We start from the raw sequence: 20,589 nt of genomic DNA, 5'->3' as shown, positions 1-20,589 counted from the left end.
GACAAAAACTAAAAAAAACAAACCCATGAAAAAACACACTAAGCTGAAGCTTAGGTCTTGATGAGACGGATATTGATGTGTCATTGTTTCATATACTCTATTTTCCAAAGTTAATTTGGGGGCAATACATGTAAATGAATGAAAAGAAGGAAGGAACACTATAAACAGTTCTTCATGTGAATGCAAATAGCTGAAACATGTGAAGAGTTACAATACTGCTGATGAAGTCTGCTGAATATCTTTTCATATACACAAAGTCACCTGCATTTTCCCCTCATTATATAATAAAGGTGGGATCATCAGTACACCCCAGGTACTGCAGCAAAGCAGCAAGAATTTCCTGCACGAAACAAGCGTCACCCTCTCGACGAGACCAATTTACAAACTATTCTTTACCATTTTGCTTCCAATTAATGGCGCCGTCACTTTTCAGGTAGAGATGTAATTACATGCAGATCGCAGAGAATAGCTCTGATTAGACAGCGGCGCGGTCCACAAGACATCAGGCGCTATGATGAAGCCTAAATCAGGGGAATAGAAAGGTGGCAATAATTATCTTTCAGGCGGGAGTTTCTTATTTCTCATTTTAGAGTCAGAGGCAATGCAGTTGTCTTCCTTTTTGGGTCACTGAGAGAAGAAAAACAAGTAATTAGAATGAGGAAAACAGACCACAAAAGCAAGAAGACAAATGAATTCTAACGTCATTAGTTGTAAGTGACTCTCTACTTGGATATTGTGCCTGTGGGAGATAAGGAGTTAACATAGTTTCAACCCATAATGAGAATCTATGCAAGTGAATGAGAAGAAAATTTGGCTAGAAGCCTTCCAGGACAGGGAGCGATGGAAATGTTTTCTTCATCCAGCACTGAGCTTAGTTTTGACAGGGTTGCACTGTCCATGAAGTGAAGCGAATGCCATTCAGTGACTGGGGGGGGGGGAGAGGGGGGGAAGAGGGGAGGAGTTGCACATTAATGAAACACTGAAAATTTTTCACAAGATTGCTGCTCTGCAGGATCAATCTCTAATTTTTATTTGTCCCTGACCTACTGGATGGAGCCTAGACTCCATAATTTTCCCACATACAGCATTCTATCAGAAGCAACAGTAAGGACATTGTAGAGCAGCAATGAGCAGTGTGAGCTGTACCTCCAGTTCTGCGGTGAGCTATAACAATTGCTACATTATCTCTGTTTAACAGATTCTCTATCTCATATTCATATTCGTATTTATGGTATGTGGTAAACTACTTATTCCAGGCAAAAACACTCAGGATTATTCCTATTGAATGATAATAAATTAATCCTATTGCAAATGTTCAGGTTGCTCTCCCACACAAGCAAATCACCAACCTATTCATGGTTTAGCCTCGCACCTCTGTCATGGAAATACAAGTTTAGTTTTAGTCCATAGCCTCAGTGGTGTTGCTAGGATCGTTGTCACTTGATGCGGTAGGAAATGGTGTCCCCCCCCAACCCCATTACAACCCCATTAACTCCTAAGGGACACAGCAGATAATGACCTTAAAAAAACAGTCAATTTCATTTTTGCTTTTTCACTTGTTTTTTTGCACAACCAATTGTTCTTTGTAAAAACATTTTACCCTAAAATTTACGGTGCAATCAAATATTATTTTGCAGGAAAATGGAAAAGAAAACAGCAACTTTGCAACATTTGGAGGGTTTTGTTTTGACACCGTACACTTTACAGTAAAAATGACATGTTTTCTTTATTCTCTGGGTCAATACGATTAAAATTATTCCCATCTTTACATACTTCTCTATTATTGTACTGCTTTTAAAAAAACTCAAACTTTTTAAACAAAATTAGTATTTTTAAATCCCCCTATCCTGACCCTATAACTCTTTTTTTTCACGTTTTTTTCCGCGTATATTGTACTTTTTGATCGCTTTTTAATGAATTTTTCTGGGATGTGATGTGACAAAAAGCAGCAATATTTACATCATTTACCGTACAGGATAAATAAAATTTTATTTTAATAGTATGGATATTTTTAATATGTTTATTTTATTTATCTTTTTACACTTTCTCTTGGAAATGGGAAAAGGGGTATTTTATTTTTTATTGGGGAAGGGGGCTTATTCACATTAAAAAAAAACTTTGACTTTTTATGTTCCCGTAGGTGTTAACAGGGGGGGGGGGTTAAGAGGCTAAGACATTCTCATACAATACACCAGTCGTCTCCAAACAATGGACCTCCTGCTGTTGCAAAGTTAAGGCTTTCCAAGAATGCTGAGGGTTGTGGTCTGCCACAGCAGGAGGTCCATAGTTTGGAGACCACTGTAATACACTAACCTCATGCAGCCAGTCATCTTACATCCATGTCACTCCCTTCATTCAGATACAGCTGTCAAGGGTGCTCTACAGCCGGGAGAAGAGCACCAGAGGTGCTGCTCCCGCCCCTCCTGCCCAACCTGATGCTCAATACAGAAATCAGACTGGAGGTGCACAGCATAGAAGTGCATGTAAGTAACACTGCACACCTCCAGTCTGTATTTAGCTGTCTAGTGTCACTCACTGTGCAACTGCTGGGCCCCTGACTGCAGTTGCACAGTGCATGACAGGGAAAGAACGGACACACCGGAGTCAGAGTGTCACCCCACCAGAGGGTGTCACACGGTTCGGTCCTCACCCCTGCCCCCCTATAGCAATGCCATTAAATAGCCTTACATAATGGAGCTTACAGAGAACGAGCCACAGACATACCCCACCCACAATAACCCACATCCATAATAAGCCCTGTCCTTAGTCTAACCCCTTAAGGACCCAGCCATTTTACACCTTAGGACCCGGCCATTTTTTGCACATCTGACCACTGTCACTTTAAACATTAATAACTCTGGAATGCTTTTAGTTATCATTCTGATTCCGAGAGAGTTTTTTTGTGACATATTCTACTTTAACATAGTGGTAACATTTTTTGGTAACTTGCATCCTTTCTTGGTGAAAAATCCCAAAATTTGATGAAAAATTTGAAAATTTTGCATTTTTCCAGCTTTGAAGCTCTCTGCTTGTAAGGAAAATGGATATTCCCCAAAATTTTTTTTAATTCACATATACAATATGTCTACTTTATGTTTGCATCATAAAATTGATGAGTTTTTACTTTTGGAAGACACCAGAGGGCTTCAAAGTTCAGCAGCAATTTTCCAATTTTTCACAAAATTTCCAAAATCACAATTTTTCAGGGACGAATTAAGGTTTGAAGTGGATTTGAAGGGTCTTTATCTTAGAAATACCCCACAAATGACTCCATTATAAAAACTGCACACCCCAAAGTATTCAAAATGACATTCATTCAGCATTTTAACCCTTTAGGTGTTTCACAGGAATAGCAGCAAAGTGAAGGAGAAAATTCACAATCTTCATTTTTTACACTCGCATGTTCTTGTAGACCCAATTTTAGCATTTTTACAAGGGGTAAAAGGAGAAAATGTATACTTCTATTTGTAGCCCAATTTCTCTCGAGTAAGCACATACCTCATATGTCTATGTAAAGTGTTCGGCGGGTGCAGTAGAGGGCTCAGAAGGGAAGGAGCGACAAGGGGATTTTGGAGAGTACGTTTTTCTGAAATGGTTTTTGGGGGGCATGTTGCATTTAGGAAGCCCCTATGGTGCCAGAACAGGAAAAAAAAAACACATGGCATACCATTTTGGAAAATAGACCCCTTGAGGAACGTAACAAGGAATAAAGTGAGCCTTAATACCCCACAGGTGTTTCGCAACTTTTGCATATGTAAAAAATTAAAAAAAAAAATTAAATAAAATGTGTGTTTCCTCCCAAATTTCACATTTTTGCAAGGGTTAATAGCAGAAAATACCCCCCAAAATTTGTAACCCCATCTCTTCTGAGTATGGAGGTACCCCATAAGTTGACCTGAAGTGCACTACGGGCGAACTACAATGCTCAGAAGAGAAGGAGTCATATTTGGCTTTTTGAGAGCAAATTTTGCTCGGGGGGCATGTCGCATTTAGGAAGCTCCTATAGTGCCAGAAAAGCAAAATAACCCCCACATAGCATACCATTTTGGAAACTAGACCCCTTGAGGAACGTAACAAGGGGTACAGTGAGCATTTACCCTCCCACTGGTGTCTGTCAGATCTTTGGAACAGTGGGCTGTACAACATTTTTAATTTGCACAGCCCACTGTTCCAAAGATCTGTCAGACACCAGTGGGGTGTAAATTCTCATTGCACCCCTCATTACATTCCGTGAGGGGTGTAGTTTCCGAAATGGGGTCACATGTGGGGTTTTGTATTTTTTCGTTTGTCAAAACCGCTGTAACAATCAGCCACCCCTGTGCAAATCACCTCAAATGTACATGGCGCACTCTCCCTTCTGGGCCTTATTGTGCGCCCCCAGAGCATTTTGCGCCCACACATGGGGTATCTCCGTAGTCGGGAGAAATTGCATTACAAATTTTTGGGGGCTTTTTTCCCTTTTACCTCTTGTCAAAATTAAAAGTATAGGGCAACACCAGCATGTTAGTGTAAAAAATTTATTTTTTTACACTAACATGCTGGTGTAGACCCCAACTTCACCTTTTCATAAGGGGAGAAAGGAGAAAAAGCCCCACAAAATTTGTAAGGCAATTTCTCCCGAGTACGGCAATACCCCATATGTGGCCCTAAACTGTTGCCTTGAAATACGATAGGGCTTCATAGTGAGAGCGCCATGTGCATTTGAGGCCTGAATTAGGGATTTGCATAGGGGTGGACATAGGGGTATTCTACCCCAGTGATTCCCAAACAGGGTGCCTCCAGCTGTTGCAAAACTCCCAGTATGCTTGGACAGTCAACAGCTGTCCGGCAATACTGGGAGTTGTTGTTTTGCAACAGCTGGAGGCTCCATTTTGAAAACAGTGGCGTACCAGACGTTTTTCATTTTTATTGGGGAGGGGGGCTGTGTAGGGGTATGTGTATATGTAGTGTTTTTTACTTTTTATTTTATTTTGTGTTAGTGTAGTGTAGTGTTTTTAGGGTACAGTCACATGGGCGGGGGATTACAGCGAGTTTCCAGCTGCGAGTTTGAGCTGCCGCGCAAAATTTGCTGCATCGAAAACTTGCAGCCTGATACTCACTCTAAGCCCCTGCCCATGTGAATGTACCCTGTACATTCACAGTGGGGGGGCCTCCAGCTGTTGCAAAACTACAACTCCCAGCATGCACAGTCTATCAGTGCATGCTGGTAGTTATAGCTTTGCAACTGCTGGAGGCACACGGGTTGGGAAACACTGAGTTAGGAAACAGACAATGTTTCCCAACCAGTGTGCCTCCAGTTGTTGCAAAACCACTACTCCCAAACATTCTCAGGCATGCTGGAAGTAGTAGTTCGGCAACATCTTTAGAGCCAGATGTTGCCGAACTACAACTCCCAGCATGCATGGAGTTGTAGTTTGCAACATCTGGAGGACTACAGTTTGCAGACCACTAATACAGTTGTTCCCAATCTGTGCCCTTCCAGATGTTGCAAAACTACAACTCCCAGTATGCCAAAACTGTCCAGGCATGCTGGGAGTTGTAGTTCTGCAACATCTGAAGGGCCAGATGTTACAGAACTACAACTCCTAGCATGCCTGGACAGTAAGGGCATGCTGAGGATGTGTAGTTTTGCAACATCTGGAAGGGCACAGTGGTCCCAAAACTGCGGACCTCCAGATGTTGCAAAACTGCAACACCCAGCATGCCCAGATGCCAAGGGCTGTCTGGGCATGCTGGGAGTTATAGTATACAGGGTCCCAATACAGCAATGCAGGTCGCTTTACGGCGACGTGCATTGCTGTAAAGGGCCCGACCGCGGCTGAAGAGGAACTCACCTGTCGCCTCCGCCGTCTTCATCGCCGGGATCCGGGTCTTCAGGGACGAGGTAAGTACTGGAGCCGGTCCCCAGCACTCCCCCGCCGCGTCCTCCGGTCTTCCTCCTGTCCTCCTGGCAGGGCGGGAGGAAGTAACCGCCCCCCCCCCGCGATTGGTCGGTTAACTAGCCGACGGATCGCAGGGCATAGGAGGAGGTGGCAGGCTTGCCACCTCGCTCCTATACTTTAGCATGGCCCTGGCTGTCTGTGACAGCCGGGATCATGCAAAATTACCGGGCGGTCGGGTCCCAGAGACAGTATCGCCGCAGATCGCAAGGGCGATTTCCCTTGCGATTTGCGGCGATCGCCGTCATGGGGGGCCTACATGGCCCCCCTCGGCTTTTGCCCTGGATCCCTGCTGAAGGATTTCAGCAGGGATCCGCTTCCGATCTCCGCCGGGTGAGCGGTGGAGACCAGGAAAAGACCATGACGTATGCATACATCATGGGTCCTTATGACCTAGGGTGTTATGACGTATGCATACGTCATTGGTCCTTAAGGGGTTAAAGCCAAAATGTTTCTGTAATTTTTTTATTATTTTTTACGTTGGCAACTTTGCAGTATGTGGATGACACTTCTAAAACTATGATTCATATTGCTGCTACTGTAAGCGTGCTTCTTTCACAATGGATGGGTCTGCTGTGGATTTGGCAGACAATCTGCAGAATACCTGCATAAAATCTGCAGCAGAATATCAGCTCCAAGTTATGCAGAAAGATTTTACCCTGCAGATACAATTGCAGATATGTACATTTAGAAAATAAAAAACAAGGTGTATTTAAAAATCAACAAATTCAGATTTGACAAGCAGCAACACTGCAGATTTAGGCTATGTTCACACGGGCGGATTACCTGTGGATTTTGCTACCATTGACTTCAATGGGTCTGTAGAAAATCTGCAATAGAGGCAGATTTGCAGATTTTCCTTCAGACCCATTGAAGTAAATGGTAGCAAAATCCGCAGGTAATTTCCAGTGGCAGCCCTATGTGTGTAGTGAGTTTTGGAGGCGGAGCCATGCATCATAGTCACACCGACACCCTGTCCCGCCTCCAAAACTCACTACACACATAGGGCTGCCACTGGAAGCCTTGTGTGTATGGGTGAGCGAGGGATACGCAGCGTATTTCCCGCTGCTTCTGCAGATTTTGCGCAGTGGAAAACACGCTGCGTATGCGCTAAGCGGGAATGTACCCGAAGGGCTCATTCATACGAGCAGATTTTCTACTACAGATCTGCTGCAGATTTGCTTCAGCAGATTTTGCTGCCCATTGACTTCAATGGGCTGCAAAATCTGCTGAAGCAAGTTGGCCCTTCGGGCGTATGTTTGCCAAAGATCTGCTGCAGATTTTGCTGCCCATTGATTTTAATGGGTAGTTAAATCTGCTGAAGCAAATTTGCAGCAGATCTGCAGCAGAAAATATGCATGTGTGAACGCACCCTTAGAGCATATTTTGACTTTCCCATTTTAGTCAAGGAGAAAATTCACAGCAAGCCCGCAAAAAGAATTGACAAGCTGTGGATTTAATACCTACAGGTAAAATATCTGTGTGGATTTTATCTGCAGAGTATGAAATAGTTTTTTGAATATCTCATGCACAGCGCCAATACTGTAGTCCCCTATGGAATCTGAAAGGATATGTTACATTTGAAAGCCCCCTAAATACTGCTGATTTTCCACATGGAAACTCTGTACAGAAAATCTGCAGCATATTAGCACTAGTGGGCGGACAATAAGATTGATAAGATTCATATCCCTGCCTGCTGCTCAGCATGCCGTCACTGATACATTGTGGTGATTCCAGCGACCTTATTACACACATCATAAATACCAAAGAGCAAGGACAGGATGTCATATGTATTATTATAAATACGCTCTCCCTGGCGTCAGGGTCCAAACAAACCCAGTTCCCCCATATATTTATTTTGGTCTGATGTGCAGATGTCTGACGGAGCGAGGGGCGAAATTCATAAAATGTCATTTATTTCAGAAAATCATTTTGAAATGTTCCCAGACTTTGCTATACAGAGCGCTCCAGATACATCATCCTGCCCGGCGCCTGACTGACTCTTGGCATATTGATGTATTCCTGTTTTTTCGCTGTTAATTAGAGTAAGGCAGAGTAGTCTGCAGGGCTGAATGGTGCAGGCACCTCTGGATGGGGCTGGTAGGTGCTGCGGTGGGAGGTACGAGCCCCCGGTCATTTCATGTCAAGAAATGTGTTTGCAAGTATAATTACATTTATAGGTTCTCAAGTTTCTGGATATACTTTACAAAGTGCATGTCTTTTGAAATGGCTTAAGGAGTACTCCGGCGCGCACTTTTTTCCTTTTATCCCGTCCGGGCTGCAAAATAAAAGAATACACACTTTCTCTTACCTGCATACGCTCCCCCGGTGCTCCGGTACACTCCGGTACAGGTGTTCGGTCCCCGGGCTGTATTCTTCTTACTTCCTGTTAGCCCGGCACGTCACACGGAGCTTCAGCCTATCACATTATTTTGCAGCCCGGACGAGATAAAAGGAAAAAAGTGCGCGCCGGAGTACTCCTTAAGCCATTTCAAAAGACATGCACTTTGTAAAGCATATCCAGAAACTTGAGTACTCCTTTAAGGTTCGTTCACACTGAGGAAATTCATCATGTGGAATTCTGCCAGCTGAATTGGGGCCACCGAAATAATCAGCAGTAGAACCACATGGACGTGTGCCCCCTAATAGACGCCAATGCAGTCTGGCAAAATTCTGCCTAAATAATGAACATGTTCATTCTTTGGGTGGATGTCCATTCTGCATGTGTCTGCTGCAACTATTCCGCAGTGTGCATAGAGCAGCAGAATCCCATGAAGAACATGACTAGGGTATCATCCACATGCGCTGTGATCCGTACACCCCTTCCATTTTCCCCACATAACACACTGACTACATAGTTTGGTATAAAGGCCACAGTGGCAATTTTATTTTTGTAACATAAACATAATACCAAAATATTAAATATCATTAAATAACATTAAATAACCTTATACATAATCAGGTAACATTACCTGACCACCCATTTATAGTATAGACATTAGTGCAAACATTAGTGCAAACTTCTTCCTTAACATGGTTCTACACCTAGCCGGAGGGGGACTTGGAGGCTTCCCAACTTTTCCTCGGGTCTCCTACTTTGCCCTGGGTAGACCCTTCACCTAACCCCAGGGCACCGCTTTCAGAGACCCCCGCCCCTTTGGGCCTCTCCCGCCGGGGTTCACCACACGAGGCTGTGTACCGCCCCCAGCCTCACCATCCCATTCAGTGCCACCTTCTCTCCAATTGTCTCCAAGTCCCCCTCTAGCTCCTGCCACAGACGGCCCTTTGTGACCCCTTACAAGCGGCCGTCCGCCCACAACCACTCTCGACTGCTCTCTCCACCACATCCCTGATTTCCCAAGCCCAGAGGTCAGTACCCACAGGGTTCAAATGAATCCCATCAGGCCCCAGAAACTCAGAGGAGGCCACCTCCAGCTCCCTATGTCGGACCACCAAGCCTCCATTTCTCGCCACAAATCAACCCTCCACCCGATTTACCTTCGCCCTCGCCCTATTCAAGCTGGACACCGATCTAGCATTCCTCCATTTAAGTCGAGCCACGATATCCGACCGGATAAGAAATCCCAGGAAACGAATTCCAGACCCTCAACATGTCCAGCTTGATGTCCCTCATCAATGACCTAGCAGTCTGGCCCCCGAGATCATTGCCCCCAACGTGAAATACCAGTACATCCGGGGCCCTGTTCAGCTCAACATACCTCTGAAGGAAAGGCAACACCCCCGAACAAAGCATACCCCCTTTTCCCAACCACCGCACCTGTGCCACTCCCCTGGAGAACCCCAACTGCCTCCCATCCGGCCGCACCTCGGCCCTCGCCGCTCCTCTCACCACATAAGAATTTCCCAAGATCCATATAAGGCACGGAGCACCACCTGTAAAACATAAATGGAAAAAAAACCCTTACAACAAATAACCCCACTCCCACACAAATCACAACAATTGAGGACGTACGTACAAACGAAACCTCTCTGATTCCCATCGCCCAATGCGCCGGATAGCATCAGGCCACAGCCCCCACCGAGACGCCTCAGTCGCGGCCCCAATCCTAAAGGAATGGGAACTGAACTCCCCAGGGCTCCTACCCAGCAACTCCAAAGCCTTCCTGAAAACCCTTATAAATTGAAAACGGGATAAAAATTCCCCGCCAGCATGCAACAGTTAGGGCCCCCCAAGCGGGGCGCCGTGCCTGATACTCCGGAAAACAACGCATCGGGCACATCCCAGACCCGGCCAAAGGCACCAACCGTACCACAAACCCCCGCCCCACTTGATCCGTTTTTGAATGGCGAATCACACACTCCAAAATGGCCCCTTCATAGATCACATCAGTAAAAAACAATCCCCCCGCCTTCACCTTGCTAGGCACCACCAACTCTGAAATCCGAAATGCCCCAAAAACGCCAACGAGAAGGCACACCTAAACAAAACCTGTTCAAACTCCAAAAAACACACACTGGCCAAAACCACACCCAACTCCTCCAACAATGAAAAGGAAACCGGCCTCCTAGAAACCCTCACCTGCATTCCCCTCTGAAATCACCCGGCCGCCCTCCTAACCAAAACGATTTGGTAGCATCCGCCAAACCCCTCACTTGGAACCAAAAGGCTAAAGCCACCAACCGCCAGCCAAGCCCCGACCCAGACACCCCGTCCCCAACCTCCCCACGAAAACAACACAGCTGTCTCCCAATCCCCCGCTGAATGCAACTCTCCCAACCCATCCAGCAACTCCTCCCATTCCTTCCAGCTCTTACAATAGCCGGCCCAGCTACTCGCGCAGACTGACTGCCTGATAAGCCCAAAAGCCGTCGTCAGACCACTCTCCACAGCTCCTCTGGACATGCGATCCCATGCGCTTCCGCCGCTGGCGCCAACTCCCGAAACCGATCCCACTGGAAACGAGAAAGGGAATCAGCGATTTCATTCAGAACCCCAGGGACATGCAATGCAACAAACTGAGCATTAAGGCGCAACCCCCTCAACACCAACTGCCGCAACAAACGCACCACCGGCGGCGAGCTCGCTGTTTGTGCATTAATCGCCTGTACCACCCCCAGATTATCGCATCGGAAACACACCATCTTGTCCCGCAGCCTCTCCCCCCAAATTTCCACCGCCACTAAGATAGGAAACAATTCCAGAAGAGCCAGATTTCTGACCAACCCAGTCGACCGCCACTCCGCCGGCCATGACCCCTCGCACCATTCCCCTTGCCAATATGCACCAAAACCGTGACTCCCGGACGCGTCAGTATACAGCTCTAGATCCCCATTGGACACCTGCCTACCCATAATCATGGACCTCCCATTATAAACGTCCAAAAACTCCCTCCACACCGCCAAGTCCGCCAGCAATTCGGCTGTCAAACGAATATAATGTAGTGGCCTGCTAGCACCAGCAGTTGCTGCCGCCAACCGCCGACAAAAAACCCTCCCCATTGGCATAATCTGACACGCAAAGTTTAGCCTGCCCAGCAAAGACTGTAGATCCCTAAGCTGTATTCCGCCCCCTAGCGGCCGAGGCCACCGCCTCCTTCAGATCCCCCAACTTGTCCTCGGGCAGTCGACACTCCATAGCCACGGTGTCGATCACTATGCCCAAAAACTTCAACTGAGTGGCAGGCCCCTCCGTTTTGTCGGGCGCCAAAGGCACCCCAAAGCCGGTCGCCACCCTCTCCATAGTTTGTAACAATACAGAACACAGAGCCGAACTCTGAGGACCCAAAAACTAAAAATCATCCAGGTAATGCAGCACAGAGTCAACCTGTACTCCGTCCGCACCACCAATTCCAGAAATGTGCTAAAACACTCGAACAACGAGCAAGATACCGAACACCCCATAGGTAAACACTTATTTACAAAGAACTCACCCTCCCAACAACACCCCAACAAACTAAAACTCTCAGGGTGCACCAGCAAAAGGCAAAACGCCAAGAGAGTCCTCCTACCATATCTCCGCACCCAAGTCAGTGCCGCATCAAACGAAGTATACGATACAGCACAAATCGCCAGATCAATTCCGTCATTCACTGACTCCCCAACCTGGTGTGAAAGGTGATGGATGAGACACCCTCAGCTCCTGCAAAGGAAGAGTCGAGAAAGGGCCCGCCATCCGGCCCAATGCCACCTCCTTCAACAGCTTCTCTCTAATTATTTCCGGATGACGCAACGCCGACACCAAATTCCTGACCTCCCCTTGCGGTTTAACATTAACACACAGAATACGAAAACCAAACCGAAAACCATACTTCTCCGCAACCGGAGCATTCATGCTTAAATTTGCACCCTTCCCCAAAACGGCAGTGCCCCTCATTAAATTGCCAACAGCAACCCTTTCCCGCTCCCGCCGGCCGACCGGATCCGGAAGAACACGGCGCCATCCTGAAAGGACTGATTGCCCACCTTTGGTGCCGCTATCAACCTCATCCACAAACTAATGTCTTTGTGGACCCAGCGCAACGAAGGCCTAACTGCCTTTCTCTGCCGGAATTGCTCATCATACCGCAACCATGCGGTACCCCCATAAACCCTGTACGCCTCCCCCATAGAGTTCAGGTAACAAAAAAGGCCCGAACAATTCTCCGGCGCCTTTTCCCCAATCACACTAGCCAGTATGGCAAATGCCTGCAACCAATTTGAAAACGTACGGGGTATCAACTGACACCGCCACCGCTCCTCTTCCTCTTTCTTTGACTCATCCGGCTTTGCCCTATCCAAACTTCTCTAGAGGAAGTAGAGAAAATATCTCTACATACTTGTCATTCCAAATTTTCTCCCGCACATCTGATTTCAAATGAGCCCCCAACGGCACTTCAAAACAAACATACACCTCCCCCCGCGCCGAATCAGCCAATCTCACCTCCTCACCCACCTTCGCTGCAGGCGCAGCAGGCGCCGCCGTCGCAGCAGGCACCCCTATCACAGCATTCGCAGCCACACTAGCACCTACCGCAGCCGCCGCGGACCCAGCCCCACTACCGCTGACCACAGTCCCGCCTGCGCCCCCCACAGCCTGAGAGAACCTGCCCCGCCTCCCACACCGCCACAGGGGAACCCCCACAAACCGTGGCCCTATCTTGCAACAGACACTTAACATCCCGCAACAAAGACTGTAACCCCACCCACAACCCCTCCTCCCCCAACCCCAGCCGAAGTAGTCGACTCGCCAAGCCTCTCTGGCCCCAGGTGACCAGGGGCTGTAGCTCCGGACTCGCCATCCACTCCAGCTCCAGAAGATCCTGATCCAGTGGCTCCTGTAGACGTGCGGTGGGCAGACACCGCAGCAGCAGACCCAGACCTATCTTCACCTGCGGCAGCAACACTGTCCCCAGCCAGAGCAGGCTGCACCAATACACTCCCGGCCTCAGACAGCCTGCATCCACTTCCTGCCCCAGCATCACGTGGCTTCTCCCTCCGTGCAGCAGCAAAAGCAGTCCCGTCTCCTGTATGCCCCAAAGCAGGGGAGTGATGGCCCCTCCCTCCTCGTCGCTGCTCAGCTCAGCCGAGCTGATATCCGATGTGCCGGGAGCTGGCCCTCTAACCCGCCCCCCCCCGTGCTTCCACTCTCGGCATCCTGTCCTCCCGCAGCCTGCTCCGCCTGCCCCCAACACTCCTGGATTCCGCAGCGCTACCGGAAGTCGCCTACCGGTCTGTCTCCCTCACAACCGCCGCATCAAATGCACCCCGACGGGCCACCGGAGACTCACTGCGCCGTCTCACCGTCCGCCGGTCCCCCTCGCTCTCGGAACATCAGAGCGAGGGTCAGCCGTCCTCACTGCACTTGCTTCTCGCCCACCGCTCCCGGATCCCGCAGCGGCCCCGATCGTGGCATCCGCCACCCGCTGTCTGCCGTGGAGATTCCTCCCCGCCCCCCTGCTCACCGGAGTTGAAGTCGAAGTAGCAGGGGCAGCCAGAGGGTCCCGCAAGGGGCTCTCATGGCGACGTCGGGTGCGGGGTATAACCTCTGGGCTCAGGCGTTCAGGAGGCCGTGATCTGCGGGTACTGGATCTGGGAGCCCCTGATCCACCGGGGCCGTCGTCTGCTGGGGGAGCCCTCAGCTGCGCCTCCAGCCATCCATAACCACAAGCCTGCATGTCTGCCCGGACCCTCCTCATGAATTCCTCCAGACCGCCCGACATGGTAAGTTCCTCAATATCCTGCAACTTTCTCCGTGCTGTACTCCCCTCGCAATGGTCACTCTGCTATATATAAACTCCCCCTATACTCCTCCCCCTTGTCCTCCACCTGCCCTCTTGAACTTTCCTTCACCCCATGTACACTCTTGGGCTGTCCCCCGTCATGGACCCCCTCCCTTCCCATACTGTCTAGTACCGGGTTGTCTATAGAACTCTGCTGCAAGCAGAATTCTGTTAGCTAAATATCCACACTTTAAAAAAAAAAAAAAAAAACCTTATACAGCTAAGCCTATGGAGGCAATATGGACACAGTATTTGCGTAAAATTAATCAAGCTTAAAGGGGTACTCCTCATGACATCTTATCGCCTATCCAAAGGATATTGGATAAGATGTCTGATCTCGGGGGTCCTGCACCCGACGTCCGTTTAGAGCGTCGGGTGCAGCGCCGGAGGCTCGTGACATCATGGCCATGCCCTCTCAATGTAAGTCTAGGGGGGTGTGGCCATGACATCACGAGCCTCACCCTGCATCACCAGTCATCTGGCACAGAGCGAAGTTTCCTAGGTGTACGGGATGTCTGGGGTGCAGCTGAGATTGCAGGGTTCCCCAGCGCACTAGACCCCCACGATCAGACATCTTATCCCCTTTTCTTTTGGATAGGGGATAAGATGTCTTGGGGTGGAGTACCCCTTTAACAATTTCCAAGATCTTTGCTTGCTGTCAGTGCGTGGAAACATTTTTGTTTGCATCCAGACCTAATATTTCTTACAGCCAATTGTTTGCTACAACTGTATCCAATCTATACAATCCTTTGTGAGCTAAACAAGCTGGACTACAGACTGATTGGTTTATTTTGCCTACACTGCTACATTGTGTAGTGTCCTGGTATCTGTCCCCCAACTACGAAAGAATATAATTGCCTCTTGGCGGTATATGGGTAACATGAGATAACATGTACTTCTGTCACTTTCTATGTCTCACTGCCATTTCAACATACACTGAAGTATTATAGATGTGTAAGGGTTAACATTTGGATTATTTCCTGCCACCAATTGTGGATTTAGTACAGGATGAGTAAATCATTGGTTACATGACTTTTCCCAGTTTCCATATAGAAACTCCATGAAAGAGGGAGGAGTTCCCAAGTTCAACCATCTCTCCCCACAGGGCATCACTTAAAACCTGTTTAGTCTGGTTTTAACCAGAGAAGTGTGAGGAAGTCTCCCGGTCCTGCTCCCATTGGGTAGACCAGTTTAGTCAGTTTAGTCTGTCTCAGGCCAGAGAAGTGTGCATATCTGGTCAGAGTTTACCCTGCTAGGCCCAGTCAGGAATGTTTAGACCTAGATAGTGCTACAGCTCAAGCCTGCCGCAAGCAGCATTAGTCAGCCTTATCTGCACCAGAAAACCAACTCCAGTTTCAATTGCTAGAATCTTCTTACCTGATCATGGTATCGCATGGTGTTTCAGAGGTTTTGAACCAAGATTATCTCCAGTTCACACTGTTTGGGTATCTACCTCAAGTTTCTTGTTCTGAAAAGGAGAAATCAACTATTCAGAAGTGGAAAATCAGCTGAGCAAGGACCCTTCTGCGAACACAAATTTCTCTGTAGGCTAACAGCTGGCCTTAGTGCCGTGTGGCTTAACATATCACAACATTTCTCCAGAGTACACCCTGCAATAGGGTATTGCCCTGCAAACTGTAAGTAAAGTCTACAAGTATCTGCAAAACAGTGAACCAACTTGTATTTACTGCAGCACTGTGGACATACAGCAGTAGGTACCCTGAGCTTTATGGTGGTGGGACAGGTGCCCTGAGCTTTATGGTGGTGTTAGATAAGAGAGAAGCCTTGATTTAACTTTTAGGAACAGTGTGGATCATCTTCAGCAGGCAGACAGGCTCAACTTGCAGGTGCTAAGCCCAGGCTTCCCCATAACCCTTAGAAACCCACAGACTGATATATTATTTATTAGTTTTTAACTTAGTGCTATATTATTCTGTGATTTAATATAATTTTCTTCATTTATATAAACTTAGATGATCGGTCTAAAGTTGAGTTTTTCTCTTTTGGTTTCATACTCTCTCGTAATGGCCCCATCGATGTCTACAATGTATGTCTATGGCTTTGCCAGAAGAATGGAAGGGTTTATATTATGCACTGTCTGTCTTGGCATTATTACTCCCTACAGTGATCTTTGTGTGTACATTTGTTACAATGTTCTGATCAAAATATTGTTCTATTCCAATATTAAGATATCGTCCTTTTATGGTGGTTTTTATTCTGCATCGTTTCTGCAATGCTACAGTGTCATATCCACATACTACAAGCTTTAATCTTTATACACGGGCATTTTCTTACTGACATTTAATGTGTAAAGTTGCATCTCACAATGTGCGGGGCTTTAATTCTCTGCTTAGAAAGAAGAAAGGCTTTTATCCAATATGAAAAGCTTAAACCAGACTTACTATGTGTACAAGAAACGCATTTTCTTTTTTTACTGCTAATTCTTTTCCAAGATACTACCGCTTACCACTCCACTTCCAAAACAAAAGTAAAGTCTATCTATGTTTATCAGATGATTCCTTCTTTATTAGGGATGTATCTTATTATGATTGACAATACCGCACCCTTTGCATAGTTCATTCATATGCTCCACATGATAACTTGGTAATCTTCAATTTCACTTTTAATGCCGGTATAGATCAGTGTTTCCCAACCAGGGTGCCTCCAGCTGTTGAATGCAATATCACAACTCCCAGCCTTTGGCTGTCCATTCATGCTAGTAGTTGTAGTTTTGCTACAGCTGGTGCACCCTGGTTAGGAAAAACTAGTCTAGATAGATCCTCACTGTTAGCTGATACAGTTCCCTCTATCCTAAAAAATGATGTTCACAAAGACTGTCAATCCCTAAAAATTATAGGTTGAGGGAGGTACTTTAAAGGACTCCTGGAGGAGGGGGATATATATTTAAAGGGATTAGTTAATGGAAGGGACCTTTGGCCACTGCGCAGTATATAAAAAAAAACCAAAAACCTTTACTTACCATCTGCGCTCCCGCTGTGCCTCTGGTGTTGTGCTCTGGTCCCAGTCCACTATCCTCTTCATGTCAGAAATCGTGATGCTTGAGCCCAAAGTGATGTCTGGTCCTATAGTGCTCTGCTGCCAGACATCACCACGACCAGTGATCGGCTAAGTGGCAGTGTGACACTCTGGGCCCAGGTGCGGGATACCAGAGGTGAGTAAATGTTTGGCTTTTTATATACTGTGCAATGGCCAAAGGTCCCTCCCACTAATTAACCCCTTTAACTTTCCAGCATACAAATATTACATAAGAAACTAATGGACAGTGATTTTAACATCTCTCTTCCCCTCACTTTTACATTCCCAATAGTTTTCCTTAAAATGGTCAGACTAGTAATAGTTGAATTTAACCTGACCAATAAGCCTAGGTACATTGAGGAACCTGCCTCCCCCCATATATTTTCAGACCAGAGATTCAGAGGGCACCCACCACTGGCTGAATCAGTTTGTTCTAGGACCGTGCAGACATTGCTGTCCCCATAGATGGCAGCGTATTCTGCTGATAGAATGACCGAGATCATTCTTTCGGTGGCGGAATTTTTGTCGCAGAAGATCCGCTGCTTAACAAGTTAAGGACCCAGGGCGTACAGGTACGCCCTGACACCCTGATACTTAAGGACCCAGGGCGTACCTGTATGCCCATAGGAACTTCAGTCCCCGCCGTGCGCCGGGCGGGGAACCGGACCGGATATCGATCAGCAGGCACCCCGCGCAAATGCCTGGGGGGGGGGGGGGGGGCGATTTGCGGCGATTCTGCGTCATACGGGTCTCCGGTGACCCGGAAAATAAGGGGGATCGGGGTTGTCCAAGACACCCACAATCCCCCTGAAGGGATAGGAGTGAGTGGTGGGTGAGGGGTGAGGGGTGCCACCTCTCCTATCCCTGCTATTGGTCATTAAGAAGCGACGACCACCAATAACAGATCGGGGGCGGGGGGGGTTAACTTTCGGTTCCACCGTTGTGCCCACCCCCAGTAGGCTGGGCAGAACGGGGAAACCGCCAAGGACCGATGCTGAACTCCATTTACACAGATTTTTGGAACAGTGGTCCGTGAAAATGGAAAATTTAATTTTTCATTTGCACAACCCACTGTTCCAAAGATCTGTCAAACGCCAGTGGAGTGTAAATACTCACTGCACCCCTTATTACATTCTGTGAGGGGTGTAGTTTCCAAAATGGGGTCACATGTGGGGGGTCCACTGTTCTGGCACCACAGGGGGCTTTGTAAACGCACATGGCCCCTGACTACCATTCCAAACAAATTCTCTCTCCAAAAGCTCAATGCGCTCCTTCTCTTCTGAGCATTGTAGTGCGCCCACAGTGTACTTCCACACATGGGGTATTTCCATACTCAGAAGAAATGGGGTTACAAGTTTTGGGGGGTAATTTTCTCCTATTACCCCTTGTAAAAATGTAAAATTTGGGGAAAACCAGCATTTTAGCGAATTTTTTTTCATTTACACATCCAACTTTAACAAAAAGTCGTCAAACACCTGTGAGGTGTTAAGGCTCCCTGTACCCCTTGTTACGTTCCTTGAGGGGTGTAGTTTCCAAAATAGTATGTCATGTGTTTTTTTTCCTGCTCTGGCACAATAGGGGCTTCCTAAATGCAACATGCCCCCCAAAAACCATTTTAGCAAAATTTACTTTACACAAGCCAAATGTGACTCCTTCTCTTCTGAGCATTGTAGTGCACCAGCAAATAATGCAACATTTGAAATGATGCAAGTATCGACAGAATTTTACCACTAACATAAAGTAGAATATGTCACGAAAAAAACTTCCTTGGAATCAGAATGAAAATTAAAAGCATCCCAGAGTTATTAATGCTTAAAGTGACAGTGGTCAGGTGTGCAAAAAACGGCCGGGTCCTACAGTGAAAATTGGCTGGATCCTTAAGGGGTTAAATTCCCTATTGTGGACTGTGCAGTGGAATCCTATGAACAGCAATGAGACTCTGCTGCACTTTAATCTGCAAGCCTAATTTTTATGCACAATAGCAACACATGGTGACCTATAGAAGCTTTCTTAAAGGGGTACTCTGCCCCTAGACATCTTATCCTCTATCCTAAGGATAGGGGATAAGATGTCTGATCGCAGGGGGTCCCGCTGCTGGGACCCCCACGATCTCTGTGCAGCACCTGGCGGTCGTTTAGAATGCGTGGGGGAGGGGGCGTGATGTCATGGCCACACCCACATGTAGTCACACACCCCCAATAATAGTCTATGGGAGGGGGCGTGACGGTCATCACACCCCCTCCCATAGACTTTCATTGAGGGGTGTGTGGTGTGACATCACAAGAGGCGTGGCCGTAATGTCAAGACCTGACGCCTGCTCCAAGCATTTGGAACAAAATGTTCCGAATGCTGGGGCAGCAGAGTATCCCTTTAACATACCCAGCTATATGTCAATTTATTTTCACTGTGCTCCAAAATGATCAAGTGATACTAATCCAGAATTCCGCTGGCCAGAATACAAACCTGTTAGGAGCTTCTATAGCGGTAGCCACTAAATTGAAAAGAAAATGCAAAAAAGTTCAATTAAACCCCGAATATAATTTATGTAAATTACAGACAGAAAACCAAAGACATCCATCACTATACCTAAGCAAACTCATTAAATATAGCAAGCTTCAGCTAGATGCATTATTAACCTATTAAACAAAAAAAGACCCTGGGAGGGCCCAAATTTTAGAAATATGCCAATAAACCAAACACCTACCGAACAAATTCTGCACTAAGCAAAATTTAAATTCAGTATTTTTACTTTTCACATCTCTGGGGTATTCACAACCACCTTAAAGAGTCTTTTACTCCAAACAAATATTTGTAGGACTTGCTGAATCATCAATCCTTTCTCATAATGGGCAATTATCTGCCTGTGTAAAAGAACCTTAATATTATTCATGGGCTCTTCAAACAATACTATTAAAATTATATAAAAAACCTGGAGCCACCCTGGTAGGGAAACACTGCCCCTATAATAGGCTGACTGCACATTACTATAACAATGTCATTCAATCCTAGCACCCAACCTATAAAAGCCAGTTTTCTACCACCAGACTTGCTTGGTGCCATGATCACAGTAATACCCAAGCCCACCAAACCTAAAACTGTCGTGAACCACGGTTTTAGGTTCAGTGTTCCCTATAGTTTTAGAAATCCTGTCACTCTACGTGCATTATGTAGACTTCAGGGGGACCCTCTGGCCAGTAGAGTGCCCTGTACAGATGGACAGGAGAGAAAAAAATCAGACACATTTCTGTACACATTTAGAACTGGTGGACTCGGACTACAAGTACTGTTACAGTCCTATCGTAGATATTTACGTGTGTGTGGGCAACTTTTACCATATGAATGGACTATGTGTGGTACATAACTTTTACATGTTTTAGTGTGAGTTAATCTTTGTA

General features: G+C 46.8%; 1 long non-coding RNA gene across 1 annotated transcript; it reads right to left on the bottom strand.

The window, feature by feature from the left end:
• Positions 1-211: 211 nt before the first annotated feature.
• Positions 212-19,931, bottom strand: LOC130276108 (uncharacterized). The gene is made up of 3 exons (XR_008845025.1): positions 19,899-19,931; positions 15,536-15,626; positions 212-521 (listed from the first exon to the last, which is right to left on the bottom strand). It is a non-coding gene; the product is annotated as an uncharacterized LOC130276108 (long non-coding RNA).
• Positions 19,932-20,589: the final 658 nt, after the last annotated feature.

The sequence above is a fragment of the Hyla sarda genome, chromosome 6, assembly GCF_029499605.1.
Source record: "Hyla sarda isolate aHylSar1 chromosome 6, aHylSar1.hap1, whole genome shotgun sequence".
NCBI classification, from domain to species: Eukaryota; Metazoa; Chordata; class Amphibia; order Anura; family Hylidae; genus Hyla; species Hyla sarda.
The sequence above is the reverse complement of the archived record's forward strand: the minus strand, read 5'-3'. Positions and strand labels throughout refer to the sequence as shown.